Below are 6,000 nucleotides of genomic sequence, written 5' to 3' on the forward strand. Positions count from 1 at the left end.
TTAATGTTCTAGACTTAGTGCCATTCTGGGGGGAGGAAAAAGTAAACACAATTTCAAACTTAAGTGTAATGCTTTTGTTGGGCGGTGGGCGGGGGTGCACGCTCCCACAGCAGCATCAGGAATACTTAGGACCCTATCCTGCATCCTCTTCTGACCCAGTCTGCCAGGGCTGGGACAGGCCCATCTCTAGTGGATGAGTAAATAAGTAAAGGATTGACAGCAGTAGCTTATGTCTGTTTATGTTGACCTCATTATTTATCTGGCAAACGTACCGGCAGAATTAGCTTACAAAGTCACAGGCATGAGAGGAATGACAAGGAGAGAGAAAGTGACAACAGAGAAAATACTTCTAGAAAACCACTGCTGGCTTTCATGACTGATTAATGTCTGTGCATGTAATCTGCATAAACAGGGCATCTTCCTGGGCCACTTTTCCCCACGATTGACAAGTCTGCTCCTCCTAAGGTCTGTCGAATGACCCTAGTAAAGAGCTGAATTGCAGATTCAGAAAGAAGACAATCATCTTAAATTCCTCTCTCTATCAAGACTAATAGGAAAAGTGATGGTTTGGGGTAGGCTCTGAGTTCCATGGCAACCATTTGATACTTCAGTGACAATTTCTGGAGCTCTAACCGCTCTGAGAGTGTGTGTGGAGATTGTATTCAGATTTAATCTCAGCAAATTTTGGAGTAACATTAGTTCGAGCTGCCTGGCTGTACCCCCTATAGCCTAGCAGGTAGTTGTACTTTATAGTGGGCAGAATTTATCACCGTTGTTAGACTTCCATTGCACGACTCTAAGCAAAGTAAGTGTTTGTGTAGGGTTGTTTCTTACCAAGTGACTTCAACTGTAGGAAAATGTCAAAGGTTTCTTTCATGACACTGAGTGGTTTTAACATATCTGTGCTGACTCTTAAATGATGCATGCTTCAGCATTATGAGAACTTAACAGAAAACACACACACACACACACACACCGGTGATTGTCTCCTGAAACCACCAACACACGTTCCTTCCCGTACTGCCTTGCTAGACGTGCTTCTCCACAGAGCTGGTCAGGAAAACGGGCAGTTCTCTCTCCAGACATTTTAAGTGAAAACCTAAAACTTGTGGCTGAAAACAACCAAATAACTTTGTTTGATAGTGTTTTTTTGTTAGTGGAAATAGACACCCTGTGCAAAAGTACCAGTTCCTCAAAAGTACCATTTCCCCTTTGGAGTGTGTGAGATCTTCCACCCGCCTCGCGCTCACACCTCCTGCTTCCCTCTTCGTGCCACTTGAGGGCCAAGGGCACCCTGGGCCTGCCAGGGGCAGGGCAGGACCTTCACCTGCTCCCCAGATCTGAGAAGGGGGATGGGAGAGGGGCAATTGCTGCCGTAAGGGCAGGGGGAGCAGCTCCCCAGCCATGGCAGAGTGCTCCATGGGTGGGGGGAGTGGAGGGCAGAAGCAGGTCCTGGTATATGCAGCTGCTCTGACTGGCTTCCTTTCCCCAGCTCAAGGGATTTCCTGTGGGGAGCGGGACACCCCAGTCCTGAGGAGGAGGAGGGAGGGAAAGCCAGATGGGCTGAGCCATACACTGGCACAAATGAGGGAAGATTGTGGCCCCTGATGTCACACTTCTACACATCCACAAGAGAGATTTTGCTTTGTGCTGGAAAAGGGCCCCAGTGGCAGCCCTTTGGTATGGACCAGGGCAACCGCTTGTGACCCAACCCACACTGGGACCCAGCTCTCCAGCAGCAAAAGGCGAGAACTTCAGGTGGCCTGATGCTGGCAGACAGCTGCCAGCTCCGCTCTGCCTCTCCATCAGAAGGACTTGGCAGGGCTCTGCTACTGTTCCCGCAAGCCTCACCCATCTTGGAGTTTACCTTAAAGCCCCTGCTGCTAGAGACAGGGCTGGTTGGTTAGTTTTTCAATAAATGCAGTTTCTTGACCCCGGGGGAGCAGGAGAAGCTTGAAGTTGTGAACCCCAAAGGACGTAAAGCCAGAAGGAAAATTTCAAAAACAAAAAGGGGGTGTGCTTTTTATCTCATGATTTATAAGCCAATCCCCTGGCTCTTCTGGTAGCAAGTGTGTGGGAGGGGAGAGTTTGACTTGATCTGTAAGGGCTGGGGTGGGCACGACTGAACTTGTGAGCTGTGTGGAAACCTTCCGCCGGCCCTAGCTCAGCGTCCTGCCCGATGGCTGCAGGCCAGGGGCAGGACATGCTGCCTCAGGTGCCCGCACTTGAGTCTTCTTGGGAACTAACCTGTCCCCTGTCGTCTCTAGCCCCGTCTCTTCACCTCAGCTTCGGTCCACCCTCCTTCCCTCTCTTCCCTGCCTTGTGCCTCCCACCCCTTCCCTTCCCTTCCCTTCCCTTCCCTTCCCTTCCCTTCCCTTCCCTTCCCTTCCCTTCCCATTTAGCTGATCCCCTCCTAGCCCCCCCACCACCACCCCAATGTATTATCATGACATTTCCTGCCCCCCCACTGTTCACTCTGTTGGCGTGCCCCCCCCTCCGCCCACGTCCGTCCAGTCGAGTTATGCTGTAAGCGCCTCAGGGTGGGGACCTCTGTGGTCCTACGGCGCCGAGTGCAAAGGGGCTTTGGCACTCCCCTAGTACACACGGATAATACCAATGTAATGCTGAGAGCCGCTCTCCAGCCCTGAAACCACCCAACCCTTCTCCCTGTGCATCCCTGAGCAGTGGCCCCTGCTTTGGCTCTGTTCCCTTCACCGAGCTTTGTGGTGTTAGGGGTTTTTCAAATACAATGTTCCCCATCAAAATGTGACCATCACCTCTGCAGGTGGGACAGTGCCAGGGGGCAGCTGTGTGCTCTCAGTGGGCACCTGGCCACTCAGACAGTGGGCCCCTTCTGCTCCCCTGCTCCCACTCCTGGTGCCTGCACGGGGAGGAGGTGGGGATGGGGTTAGCTGCAGATGGGGCAGGCCCCCAGGTAGGGGTGTGTATCCGTGGGGCTGGAAGGGAGGGAGTGGGGAACTGAAGCGCTGGAGATGGTAGAGAGGGAAACAGAAAAGCCCTTCAGTGCATCAGTGACCATGTCCAATATTCACTCCCTCAGAATCCTACCGCCTGTTACTTAGCATCAGAGAAAATGCTTACCTTGCTCTTCGACTTCCTGGTGACAAACGGCTGGGTCAGGCCGCTGGCCTGAGTTAGTGCTGTCGAATTTGCCCAAAGCAGTTTTCGGACCTCCCGCTCAGTCTCTTCTAAAAACAAACCTCGTGGCCTCCCTGAATCATTAGAAAACAACACTGAATTTGTGCCCAGAGAACAAGCTGGGGGGCGAGCAGAACTAACCTGAAACCCTTCTCAGGCCCAGCACTGGAACTGTGACTGACTCTAAGGACCCCCAGATGAGATGCACCCCACCCCTGCCCTGCGCACACCCTGACAAACGTGGCAGGCAGGGAGCTGGGCTGTGTGTGTTGGGGATGGAATCGACCCCCAGCATGGAGGCAGGTCGGCTGTCGTTGGCTGTTCTTCCAGCCCCGTGCCTAGAATAAAGGCCTTGACCCCTGTGCCCTCACTACCCCGCCTCCCCCAGCCAATGGCCAATATCATCCCCTGTGGCTGGAGTGCACAGACCACAGTGTGGCTGTCCATGGGGCACTGGCTCCCCCATGTGCATCCATCTAGCCTGTGTAGCAGAACTGGTGCAATTCCATTGCATTGGGGTCTTCTGGGGTTCCTAACTGGCTGTGTGGGTCTCACAAAAAGGCCAGGTCTCCAGCAAAGACAATATGACCTGGAAAGGTGGGACCATCCATCCCACTGCTGCTACCTCACCGTTTCCGGACCCACCCTACACAGCATGTTGGGGGTGCCTGGCACCCCACTGCCCACAGCCTGACCCTTCACTCCACAGCTCCTCTCTGTTCGCTGCCTGGGGAGGCCAGTGGAAAAGGTGCATGGGGACACCCATGGCAGGGGGCCCTGCACCCCCTGGGAGGTTGATCTGAGCCTCTGCCCCAAACGTTCAGGGTCTGTCAAGGTCCTTCTTGGGTGGCGGGGTTTGGCCATTCGCATGCATCAAATGTGGTGCATGTCCAACCTCTCAGTTACCAGGGCTGGCAGCTCCACGGTGAATCCAGGTTCCCCAGACATGGCCATGGTCCTCGTCCGGCCTGGGGGCTGAGGCCAGGCTGGCTATCCAGGCACAAAGAGTAACCTCAACAGGTCGAGGGGCAGGACACTCTAGTTCCCACTGAGGACCCTTGCTTTGAATTAAAGGATCATAGAATCATAGAATATCAGGGTTGGAAGGGACCTCAGGAGGTCATCTAGTCCAACCCCCTGCTCAAAGCAGGACCAATCCCCAACTAAATCATCCCAGCCAGGGCTTTCTCAAGCCTGACCTTAAAAACCTCAAAGGAAGGAGATTCCACCACCTCCCTAGGTAACCCATTCCAGTGCTTCACCACCCTCTGATTTGTAAAGGGCTGTAGCATGTTACTCCTTTACTGTGCCAGGTACCCCCTGCTAACGTGCTCCAGAAGAAGCCGAGTTCTCATTCACTAGGACCCGGTAGAGCATCTCACAGGCAGTACTTGGGGCAGTTCGATCACAGCACACAAGTGAGCTTTCCAAGTCATACCCATCTGGTGCGCTTTGCCGCGCCGTGTAGACAAGCCTTTCCCCTGGATGTGTTCAGTGCCTGGCACAACGGGGCCTGTGTCTGAGTCGGTACCTCTGGGTGCTAGGGTAATAGCCATAGTTAATCACAGTGATAGTGTATGCTGACAGTGGGAGAATCACACACTAAAATTCCTGCAAGAGAGAGAATCCATTCCAAACCCCAAACACGAGAAGTGCGTGAATGTAATTTTCTGCACAATACACTGCTGAACCTCATCAAAAACTGGTAGGAAACCACAGCGTTTACTCATTCTTGCAAGAAGCACATTCATCCCCTAATCATCAAAATGTCAACTGCACTGGTCTGCAGAGGAGGTGGGATTTTGGTTTCTGGTTGGTTGTTTTTTAGCTTTTCTCCCAAAGTGGCACGTTGGGAATTGTAAAACATTTCTGGCACAGACAGCCTAGTGATTTTCTCTTTCTCTAAAATAAAAGCCATTCACATGTTGAGTTCCTCCAGTATTTTCCCATGGAAGTTTTTTCCCCACTTTAAATTCTTCCTTCTGTAAGATGGGGGAGCTGTTGCATTGTACAAAAGCGAAACCTGTGACTGGATCACACTCGCTGCTCAGTACTATATTCTCATTAAGCTGTTTGAGGTATGAATTAGGTGTAAACCCTTTCAGAGAGTATCACATGACACTAACTAGTGTATGCGTCTCTCTGAAATGACGTTTATCCACATTAGAGCCTCCATATACTACATTTATCAGCCAAGGAGGACTTGCTATAAGTATAGACCTAAATTCCAGCTCTGACAGACAGTTTTCGAGATGAGAAACCCCCTCTGCAGAGTTACTCCTCTTAATTTTATTTTAAGCAACTTTATATCAAATTACTCATCTGGGCTACATTTGTTCAATGTTAATACATCATTATCACAGCTTGATTTCACTCTCCTATCCAGGGTGTTGCCTAACGGCACTATTTATGACTGACCAATCATGTTAATGTGTCAGTGTATTGTACTGGGGATACAAAATGTTGATGAGGTTGCACCAGGGATGAATTTGGCCTTACACACTTTTGCTTTTAAGTGCAACTGAAACTGCAATCTGGTAATGTTTGAAAGCAGATGCTTTACATCTAAAGTGCACCCCTGTACTTGTCAGAGTTAGTCCTTATTTTAAAATAAAATTTAATCGGTGTATCCAATCTTCTTTTGAATTACATGTGTTACAAATTCACGATTGGAAGAATTTGTACAGTTTCTCCTTGAAAAGGAGGATATTCCAGATGTATTTGTTTGTGAGAAACAGTCCTTTGAATGACATAAAATATCTGTGTATCTATGTTTCTACACACCAGAATTGTCCTGACATACTCATACAATGAATATTTGCAAATTTCTGTTAAACTTTT

This window comes from Lepidochelys kempii, chromosome 6 (genome assembly GCF_965140265.1).
Source record: "Lepidochelys kempii isolate rLepKem1 chromosome 6, rLepKem1.hap2, whole genome shotgun sequence".
In the NCBI taxonomy this organism is placed as follows: domain Eukaryota; kingdom Metazoa; phylum Chordata; order Testudines; family Cheloniidae; genus Lepidochelys; species Lepidochelys kempii.